Source organism: Callospermophilus lateralis, chromosome 4 (assembly GCF_048772815.1).
Source record: "Callospermophilus lateralis isolate mCalLat2 chromosome 4, mCalLat2.hap1, whole genome shotgun sequence".
NCBI lineage: Eukaryota > Metazoa > Chordata > Mammalia > Rodentia > Sciuridae > Callospermophilus > Callospermophilus lateralis.
In genome coordinates, this window is record NC_135308.1 from 36503576 (window position 1) to 36515088 (window position 11513).

An 11513-nucleotide genomic window follows, 5' to 3' on the forward strand; every position below is an offset into this window, starting at 1 on the left:
ACTCATTTTTTTGTAAAAAATACACACATACACGTATAATCTGACATTAACGTACTATTTTGTGAAGATTTTGAAAAAGAAATGCTGGAGAGAGTAATTGGGTAAAACACTCTGGAAAGTAATTTTACAATGTCTAGGAAAGTTACAAAACAGTATGTTTTACAAAAAGGCAATTTCAGTTCTATGTATATATATTATTAATAACCTACCCATAGACACAATGAGACACATAAAATGTTTGTTGAAAACAGGAGACTTATCTCCCTTCCCTCTTCTTACAAGGTCTATTTTAGAAAACTTGCAATTTTCTTTTCTCTTTGAAATGTATATAAAGCTTTTTAAAAAGCCAAATAAGCCACTTGCCAGCTTGATGACCCAGGAATGTCTTTCTCAAGGTCTTGGGAGTTATCTCCAAAAGGTGAACTTTAGAGGAGACTGTGCCCCAGTCTTTCACTATCTGCAGAAAAGAGAGAGCCTTGCTTTGGTGGAACTCTTGCCCCCGATTGCAAAATTATTTTCTGTTCTAAACAGACATGTTTATGTTGTACCTGTTTGGCTAGAGAGTGAGATTTCTTCCTGTCTTTGCCTCCTCTTTGTGGACTATACGTGAGATGCACCACATTCTGGTTAATACTCATTCAGTTTAAAAACCTGTTTCTCTTTCTAAACCACCTTTCAGAAGATCTTTTCTAGCTTATGAAAAGATTTTACTTTTGATGATATTTTCCCAACAATGTTCATTACATTATTCTCCATAAAAGTGAAAAGTATAATAACTTTAAATATCCATTTTGTAGAAGAATGGATAAGTTATTATATAATAAAGCAATAAACTAACATACAATAGTTAAAAATTAAATTAAAGCAATGTATGTCAAATAGTCTCAAAAACATATTCAATGAATACACATAGTTGTTGGATAATAAATACATACATGATTTTATTTCCACAAAATTGAAAAGACTATATGCAAGTATAGTGAGACTTTTTTTTATGGAAAACATGAATAACAATCTGTAGTTAGCATTACTTGTGACATAGAAGGGATGGTAATGTATTTGGCTATTAGAACAAAGGAACATGGATTTATTTGTAATTTTTTATTTTTTAGTACAGGAAGCAAAATATAGCTAGATTGAAACATTTGGTGGTTATGTTACCAGAGCCCTCCCAAGCCAGAGGCTTGCCTCTGGGGGTACCAAAGGGCTGGATTTGATTTTCAGCCCTGCTCAAGCATCCAACAAAAATGATGGTGCAATAAAAATATGAATTTATTCTCAGTCTGGCCAAAATAACCTCTGTCTTCCCCAGACCTATAACAGCATCAGAACTTTACGTGGTGAGAACAAAAGCCAGGAAACATGCATAAAGTATGCTGCTAGCCTGGTTTGTAAACCTGATTCTTCCTTGGGGTTCCCTGAACCAGGGAGTTGGGGAAGTTTCTTTCCCAGCATGAGATGGATCTGGCAAGGAAAAACCAACTTTTAAAAGTACAGGTTGCATGTTTCTTTGACATGACTTTTATCCCTGAGGTGGTTGCAATTATTCTCTGTAAAATTTTTTAAATTTCATAATAAAATATTTTAATTAAAAAAAAAAAAAGTTACTGAGGGCTGGGGATATAGCCCAGTTGGTAGAGTGCTTGCCTCACATGTACAAGGCCCTGGGTTCAATCCCCAGCACCAAAAAAAAAAAAAAAGTTTCTGAGTCAAATAAAGGCTATTTCAAAAGATGTCTTATTCCAAAACTTCAACTAGTGAGTAGAAAAAATGTTGAACACATGCTCTGCACAAAAAAAGTAGAGGTGTTTCTTACTGACAAAGAAAGCTATCCTCCATTCTCAATCTGGCAGGTGTAGATTGGATAAGAAGTACCTCCTGGGGTGTTTCCAGGGGCCAATGAAGAGGCAGAACAAAGGGTTTACTTAACCCAACTGTGAACTAATATCCCAGATTCTTCCAGAGCATGTGAGGCTCAGTGGAACATGGTCATCAATAGGGACCCGGCACCCTATGTTGGTTATATTGTGAATACCCTTCCTACAAATGAAATGTATATATGTTGCAAAGTATGAAACAATGTTCAAACTGAGATAAACCTTACTAGCTTCTGCTGCTCACTCTCTGGATACCTGCCTTAGTGGGGCAGACTTAGCAACTCCTATCCCACTTCCTGTTTCTATTATTGCCTTACAATATGTCAGGGAATCCAAACACAGTACCAAGACTCCCAGAGATGCCTGAAGCATATTTACACATACATACTTATGATAAAGTTTAATTTACAAGTCAGGTATAGCAAGAGACTGACAACAGTTAACTAGTAATTGTTAAAAAAAAAAAAAAAAAAAAAACACTACCAGAGGCCGGCCATTGTTTTGGACTAAGTTCCTTCATAGGGTCCCAGCAGACTGGACTAAAAATCTAAATGGAGTCACCCATGCTAAGCTCCACATCAGAAAACAGGAAGCCAAGTTTATTCTCTGACCTTTCTGGGGACTCAGGAGAGTCCCCAGAAATCCCCAACCGGATTTCCCAAACAGGCCAGTTTCAACTGGCAGGAGGATGAAATTCTACCTGCTGTAATCCTTCCACAAATAAAGGTCACCTGAATTAACTTCATGCTGACTAATCAGTTATTTTTCTACTATTCTATTTCCCTGTCCTTGTATTACAGGGAAAGTAACTTTGAAATGCAATCAATTTTTTGTTATTGTTGTTGTTGTTCCTGCTTTGTTCAGCCCTTCTCTGTCTATGAAACCAACATCTTTCACCCAGCTCACCAGAACACTCATTCTAGTTCATGGAATGAAGTGATACCCAATTCTAGAAGTGAAAATAAAGCCAATTAAGATCTTTAAACTATTTGTGGCATTTGTTCCTTTTTATAATAAAATACAACAATATACTGTAGTAAAAGTTATGTGAATATGATTTCTCTCTCTTTTGAAAGATTCAAGACAAATATTACTATTTTTAGACCACAGTTGGTCACAGATAACTGAAACCATGGAAAGTAAAACCTAGGAGTAAAAGGGGCCCCTGGGAATCCTAAAGCTAGCTCATCCTCAAGCAACACATTTGAATATCTACTTTCTAAAGTTGCCTAAAATATTCTCAATAGCTAAACAGCTATTGACCATCACCACAATCTTAAACCATTCCTTAATGCTAAAGCACACCAGAAAAATGCCATTCCAAAACGTAACTTTGACTTATGGATTTTTTTCTTTTCTTTTCTTTTCTTGCATAAAGGCAATTGAGAACTAGCAGATACAGGGAAAGCTCTTTTCCTCTCCCTACCAGCCTAAAAACAGACAATAAATTTTCCCTATTGGAAAGAAAACTTGCATGGATAAATGGAATTTCCACTTGTAAAATGTCTCTGTACTAAGAAGACAGCTACTCCCAAAACCCAGGAGACAACTCTTATCACCTGAGAGACTCGGGTTCCTAAAATAATACTATTTATGTCAGGGCTTTTTGGAAACTGAAAAGCAAGGGTTTTTATAATGCATATATTTTACAGGAATGAAATGTCCCTGCTGCTTACTGCTTAACTGAAAAATTAAGAAACAGAATTGGTGGAAGGAAACAGTTTTATTCAAGGTCAACTCTGAAGAAGATAGAGGCTACTTCCCACCTCAAACCTCCATCTTAGGAAGTTCAGAGAACTAAAGGCTTTTATAGGAGGGATAAGAGGTTCAACAAACAGGAAGACCATGTCCTAGGAAGGTCTTCCTCACCTGGGAGAGTGTCTTTCCTTTCCTCTGCAGGAACATAGCAATGGGCTTTCACCTCCTGCTTCCCGGTTACTAAAACTTAAGGAAGAGCTTCTCTTCCACAAAGTATTAGGTAGGGGTCAGGTGGGAAGAGGGAGTTAGGGGAAGTAAAGGCCAGTTTCAAATGAGCCCATTGTATTTATAATACGTAAAACCCAGTTATATTTTATCTATAAAACAAGAGTTTGCTTGTATCTGCTTCATTTTAGTTCCTTTCTACTCAAAAGAATCCTAATGTTCAAGTGGCATATTTTGGGGTACCATCTGAACACCTTTGAAGCAAATGAGGAAAAACATAATCCCTGAACTCAGAGCTCAGAGTTCAGTGAAGTGATTCGTATTTAAATGAAAGATAGTCTTTTTGATAATCAGACTTGGGTAACAGCCAGAAACTGATACTACTTTTGGTGAAGAGACTAATTGCATGTAATTGCAGGAAATGAATTCTTAAACAAGAAATGTCACACTCTTTGAAAAGGTGACTAGCACAGTGTTGGATCCAGAGTTCGGTCATTTGGAAACGTATGAGACTTGGCAGGCAGCGTCTGTGGCTAACATCCCTCTCTCCATTCTGCAAATGTATAAAACACCAAACCAGTTTCTCCCTTGAGCAGTAGGAAGAGAAAATATTCAGAGACAGCTAACAGAATGAGGAATCTCACAGAAAATATGACTGGCTAGAGCTCAAAGCAAAATAAAAGTGCCAAGGGGCCTCACAGCTACAGAAAGTAGTCGAAAAATAATGATATCTCTCTCCTGACAGGTGGCATGACCTCGTCATTTTTCTATGAGGATGTCAGAAGAGACCACCTGATGATTTGAATAGAGATGCACTAAGCTTTGAGAAAAGAGTACTGGAGTACCCTGCTCTCACAGGGCTGCCTAGGAAGTTTTTTCTCCAGGAATTTTTCACCATGCTCAGAGACCCACTCAGGCTGCTGTAGGTCCTAGTCGGCCTGGCTACTTACTGCTCAAGGCAGCTGCAGACCTTGGGATCACCCACCTGGTACTGGTTTTGCTGACATGTAGAATGCAAGAATTATGAGGTCACAGAAGTTTCCAGTGAGACTTCAGAGGAAGGCCTGGGAGTCAAGACCATGTGTGGCAAGATTTGAATCCCTTTGGGCAGACCCTGAGAGGTCAATGAATGAGGTCAAAGCTACAGTAGAGATCCCCCAAATTAAAAGACATCAAGAATGTGCAATATCTGCTAAGGAGAGCTGCAGAAAGTGAACAGAACCAGCCCAAGAGAGAGGCTAGGTAGGCTGCAACTGGCAAGGTCAGAGGGGTACAAGGCTGCCCCAACCCTTTGGGGCCCACATCTAGTCACTATGGACCCCAGATGCTGTCTGTGGAGTTACAGGACTTAATGTTTGCTCTGCTTGGCTCCCACCTTTCTATGCCTCTATTTCTTACCTTTACAATGGGAGTGTTTACTCTGTGCCTGTTCTACCATCGTATGTTGGAAATATGTGAAATTTTTTTCAATTTTTTTTTTTATTTTTACAGAGGTTCATAGCTAAGAGTTTGCTTTGAGCCTTGAAGGAGTCTTTAGACTTGGATTTTTGAGAATACTCAAACTGTTAAGACTACAGGGACTCTCCGAGATGGACTGAATGCATCGTACCTTGTGAGATGGGCATGAGGCTCTGGGGCCAGAGGAAGAATGTTATAGTTTGAGTCTGGAGTGTCCCTCAAAGGCTCACGTGTTGAAGACTTGGTCCCCAACTGGTGGTGCCACTGAGAGGTAGTGGAAACTTCAGGGGTGGGGTCTAGTTGGAGGAGTGGGTCACTAGAGATGTGCCCTTAAAGGGTGTATTTTATCTCCCAGCCCTTCCTTGCTCTCTCACACTCCTTCACTGCCATGAGGTGAGAAGCTCTCCTCTACCACATACTCCCAACCATTATGCTCTGCCTCACCCAGAGCCCAAAGCAATAGGATCAAGTGACTGTGACCTGAAACTTCTTAAACAGTGAACCAAAATAAATCTTTCCTCATTTAAGTTGATTTTCTCAGGTATTCTAAAACACCAACAAGTGATGGAAAGCTGACTAACACCTAAGCAGAGAAGCATCTCTCAGGTGATAAGAATTGTTACTGGGGAAAAGGAAGTAGCTTTCTTCCTGGTACAGAGATGATTTTACAAATGTAAATTTCCTTTATAAAAGTCAGAATCTACAGCCTATTTGGGGACAAGTAAAGAGTTTTCCATGCAACTGAGACCCTAGTTCTCAGTTGTCTTTAGGTCCAAATAATCCATTTGACAAAGAGGCATATTTGGAGAGGGCCTGTTCTCAAACCTTTCAGCATCCTTCCTTTCCAAGGCCCATATCCCTTTGGAGACATCTCTCAGCCATCAGGGTCTGCTGCTGGTATCTTTTTTGAAACTGATCCCTCATTCCCTATTGTGAATGTGTCTTTATGTGTTACCCTGCTCTAGGACCTTCTATATTCATCTATAGATTTATCTATGGATTCTAGATTCACTAGCTAAGGATACTCAGTAAAGGAGAGAGAGAGAGAGAGAGAGAGAGAGAGAGAGAGAGAGAGTTAGTTCCTGGGAATTGAACTCATGGATGCTCTAACACTGGACTCCTCCCATCCCAGCCTTTTTTATATTTTAATTTTTATTTATTCATTTATTTAAATAAAGTCTTTCTAAGTTACCCAGGCAAGCCTCAAACTGGTGAAGCTCCTGCCTCAGCCTCCAAGTTGGTGGGATTACAGGAGTATGCCACTGTGCCCAGGTTCCTCCAGAGCTTCTCGTGGTAAACATCTTCTTTAAATGTGGAATGTGAAAATCAATTGAGTTACAGAATTTCAAATTTTCTGTCAACAGGAAACTATCTTGGTACTACTGATGCTCTACCCAAATGAATGATGTCCCCCAGGACTTTCATTTATTTGGCAAAATCAATTTCCTTAATTAACTAATGAGAGCCTGTCTCTAAATAAAATATTAAAAGGACTATGGATGTGGACTTCCTGAGTTCAATCCCCAGCACCAAAAAAGAAAAAAAAAAATCTTAATTAGTGCTTCTTATCTATTTCAGTTTCTTCCAACTATAACACAGGGCCTAAGTAAGACTGAATAGAAATAAACTTTTCCTAGAACATCAATTTTGCCACATGTAATCAGAGAGAGTATATGTGATAGAATTTATTCATTCCCATCCTAAGTCTAGCATTGCAATATCATTCTTTCAGGAAATTTTATTGAAGATTCTCAACGTACCAAGGTTTTTATGTATGGAAGGTAGAGAAAAGATTAGCATGAGAATGCAAAATAATTTTTATTATGATTACTCATTCATTTATTTATTTTTTGTGGTGCTGGAGACGGAATCCAGGACTTAATGCATGTGAGGAAAACGCGCTACCACTGAGCCACATTTCCAGTCCCAAAGTAACTTTTTAAAAATGTTAGTCATGTGTTTCATTAAAAGAAAATGAATCATGGGAGCATGTTAATTGATTCAGAGGACATTCTTTAATGGTAGTTGGTACTGTTGAAAAGAATAATGGAAAATGTAAATGCAGCATTTAAAATCTAATTCCATTTTGATGTTTTGGTTTTGTTTGTTCGTTCTATTTTGTTTTTGTTTTACATTAGAATCTACCTATAGCGGAAGTCTTTAGTAAGTCTCCATCAGGTAAATTCTAAGAGGCCACATTCTCTATATTTGTATTAATAGATTGAAAGTAGTTTCATAACTTTTAAAAATCAGTTTATTCCTATACATTTTATGTGCTTCAATTTCAAAACTAATGATCTCATATAAACTCCAAAGAGGAATATAATGGCAAACTGACTTGATGGGAGTTTGAAACCAGCCTGGGCTATACAGTGAGACCCTATCTCAAAGAAAGAAAGAAAAGAAAAAATAAAAGAAGTTCATCTTCATATTGTAACTATAAGTTTCCTACTAATATTTGAAAAGCACATACAGATTCAGAATTCAACCACCAACAAGAAAAGAATAGGAAAAGAACAGTGGTCTCTTCTGTTGAAGGAAAAAAAATATGAGAAATAGGTCAGATATAACTGATGATCACATGCTACAGGGGAGCACATCTTATAAGATCTGACAGCATCACCACCACCTTGGATTCCCATCATCCGAGTTATCAGGTCTGGGAGTCTCCCTCTCCCTCTAGCAAACCCTCATCATAGTAGTATGAGCAGCACTTGCTGACCAAGATCTACCTTGTTTCTTTCCTGGTCTCATTCTTTTTTCCTGTTCACAGGGGAGGAGACATGCATTGGCTCTACTTTTTGATGAAGTGAAACATAACCAGAAATATTTTAATTTCTACTCTTGCTTTTATTCAATTTTTCATAGTAACACATTTATTAGCCAAAGTACAATGTGTTGCATGCAATTTACTTTTCCTTATCCAATTAGGATTTTGCTCTATCTCAGGATCATAACCTAAACAAGACATGTGCTCATTTTAAATAATATTTTTAGTTACAAATATATAAATGAAAGAAACAGAACTAGTCTAGTTCAATCTGTTCTCTTTAAAAAGAAACAATAAAACCATGGACCAGGCTGTTTCTCCCTCTGGAGATGGCCAGCATTCTCTCTTGAATGTGTCTCTGCTTTCCTAAAGAAAACTTTGTATCCTGGGGTGGAAAAAATGGTGGAAGAAGACATACCAGATTCACCTTTTACTCCCAACAGTTTCCCACAGATGCTGGGAAGGTGGATGAGTCCAATCCTATTTTCATCAGCCTCATGAAGTTGGAGGGGAAAACATATCTTTCCATTTAACCTCTCAAGTTCTTTCAAGTTCCCATAACAAGAGACCAGAACAATGAGGAAAAAAAAATCATAGAGATTTAATATAACTTTTACATGACATGGGAGACTCCGTAAGGAAATGAGAACCCAAAGAAATCATTAAAACTCAGTATTTTAAGCTTTGTTTGAAGAAGAATAGAAGAGGCATGAGAGACTACGACGGAACAAGAGTTTAGTAAACCGGGGAAATTCATCCAGAGCTGTTGGTTCAGATTCCTCTCAGTGACCCTCTGACCTTGGAGACAAGAAACTTCCTCTCCTCCAGGTATAGAAAAGGGGTCTCTTAAGCTTTGTTTCAGATCAGAGTCCTTCCTGCCACTTCTCAAATGCCTTCTGTTTAAAATGTTCTGTATGTCAAGTTGCCAGATTTGAGGCTAGCAGGTCCTGAACCCCACCTCAAAGTTGTTGATCTTCAGGGTACCCTTCAATTAGCTCTCTGTACCAAAATCTCAGTCTCCAAGACTGCTTTGTAAAGAAATGGTTGTGTATTGTGTCCATGTAAATTAGTGAATATAAACATTAGTGAAAAGTAATGTGTCACTACATTGCAAGGTTTCCCCCCCCCCCCAAAAAATAATAAGACTATGGAGATGATTTAGAAATGATTTTGTAATTGTCTTATAGAATACACATCTTATTTTCCCCACAATTTTATTTTCCATGTAAAACATGGCTGATGAGGTTTCAGTAGCCTATTAAGAATTAAAACACCCCACTGGGCCAACAGTAGGTATTTTCATCCTCATGGCCTGACCTGGCTCCCTCTTCCTCATCCTTCTTCCCCTTGCTAGTCTTAGGGCATTCAGTTCACTATGAAATGTGTTCTTTTCCTCAAGGCCAAATATTTCCAAGTTTCCTTTTACATAGTGTCTTACATAAATAAACATTTAACACATAACCAACATAAAATTGAGAATAATGGTAATATTTACTATTTCTATCACTTCATCTTTTGAAAAACAATTTCATTTAACAGCAAACATTATTGGCCTCAAAAGGCAGCGGTTCTTGAGACAGATATACTGAATAAATAATTCTGACATGTACCATGAACCAAGGTTACAATACAAGATTGTGAATGCTCACTGGGAAAAAGGAGGACCAAATACAGAAGATGACAGGGTAAGCCCACCAGGTGGGGCCATGAGTCCCGGGGAAGCCCGCGCTGAGGAGTGCTGTCTGTCACCTTGCTCTGACTTCATCATCCCTGCAGGAAGCCACTGCCTCGACATGGAGTAGGAGGAGAAAGAGCCACCTCAGGAGGCCAGTGTGGAACCCGTCCTGTGTCAGGGGATTTGGAGTTGGTGCCCTGGGGGCTTTCCAGAGAACCCCAGAAGCTGTCCACACTGCAAAACCTGCTCCTGGAGATAAAGAGGCACACACCGTGGCCAAGCAGGTGGTAGAGTATGGAAGAAGGATGTATCTGGTGGGCATGACCCACTGAAGCAATGACAGCAAAAGGCTCATAGCCAGGCCCATCTGGGAGGTGCAGCTCCATCTGGTAGTAACCACGGAGCTCTGCCAGTACCAGTGTCCATGCTGAAAATAGAGTGGAGAAGAGAACACTGCTATGGGACACAGAGGAGGTCGGCCTTGAGGGGCTGCAACAGGATGTGAGACAGAACTTGCACATATCCATGCTCCTGTAGATGCTGCTGCTGAAGTGTCCAACCACATCACTGAGCAGCCAGGCATGGTCCCTGGTATAAAGTTCAGGGAGGCCAATTCTGTGCTCTTCTGCAAGTTCCATGCCACTGAAGGCCAAGCTGGTCTGGGGTCTGTGTTTCTTGTCAGACCTGATCACCAAGGACCACTTGGAATGTTGTAAGCAGAAGGACCCCCTGGAGCAGATGACTGGCAGGTTCCCTGCTCTGTACCACATCATCATCTAGTAGCATGACCTCTAGCTGATATCCATGATGCAACACATGATCAGGTGCTAAAGTTGCCACCAACCTCTGACACCAAGTCAAAGAAGTGTGTTTTCCTTCTGGGGTTGGAGATGTCACAGTCATGAGCCAAGTGCCCTGCATGCAAAACTGCCGTGCCGACCTCATCATACAGGAGATCATGACGCCCCCTGCAGCCCATCTCCATCTCCATCAGACTGGGCTGTCTGGCTGTGAAGGCTACTTCCTGCATACTGCTGGGCTGGTCTGGCCAGGACACCCTAAGCCTCATCTTGTTGCTGCCCACCTATATTTTCCAGCATGGTTTGCAGTCCAACTGCCCCACTAGGAGGGCCATCCAGAAGAAGTGACCACACTCAGCAGTAAATCATGGTCAGGATTCCCAGGGAGAACCTGGGAAGCCAACATTGTGGGGAAATTGCTGAATGGAACTGTTAGGAGTAACAAATATAGGATATTTGGCTGTACTGACAGAATTATAATTTACAAAGAACAGAATTCAGATAAATATTAAATTCTAGAGAACTACTATCTTAAATGTAATGTTCTAAGAACTTTTTCTACATATGGTAGATTAGGTTAATAGTAATAATTGACTGTGTGCTCAACTTAGATAGTAAATGGTAATAAATCCAATGCTATCATTACACCCCGAAAGAGACAACACTACCTATGAATTATATGGAACAAAATGAAAACATGACCAAGGCTTTAGATCTAATGTTAGTTAGCCTTCTAATGCTGTGACAAAATACCTGAGAAGATCAACTTCTTAGGAGAAAATGTAATTTTGGCCCCCAGTTTCAGAGGTCTCAGCCCATGGTTACTTGGCCCTATTATTTCTGAGCCTGCGGTAAGGCGAAACATCATGACAGATAGGACAAAGCTATTCATCTCATGGCATCCATGAAACAAAGAGAGAAAGAACAAGAGTGAGAGAAAGAGGAGAGGGGACCACGGACAAAATAAACCCTTCAAAGGCACCCCCACTCCCGTGACCTACCAGGTCCCA

General features: G+C 39.7%; 1 pseudogene; it reads left to right on the forward strand.

The window, feature by feature from the left end:
• The first annotated feature begins 9821 nt into the window (after positions 1–9821).
• Positions 9822–10483, forward strand: LOC143398198 (traB domain-containing protein pseudogene; annotated as a pseudogene).
• Positions 10484–11513: the final 1030 nt, after the last annotated feature.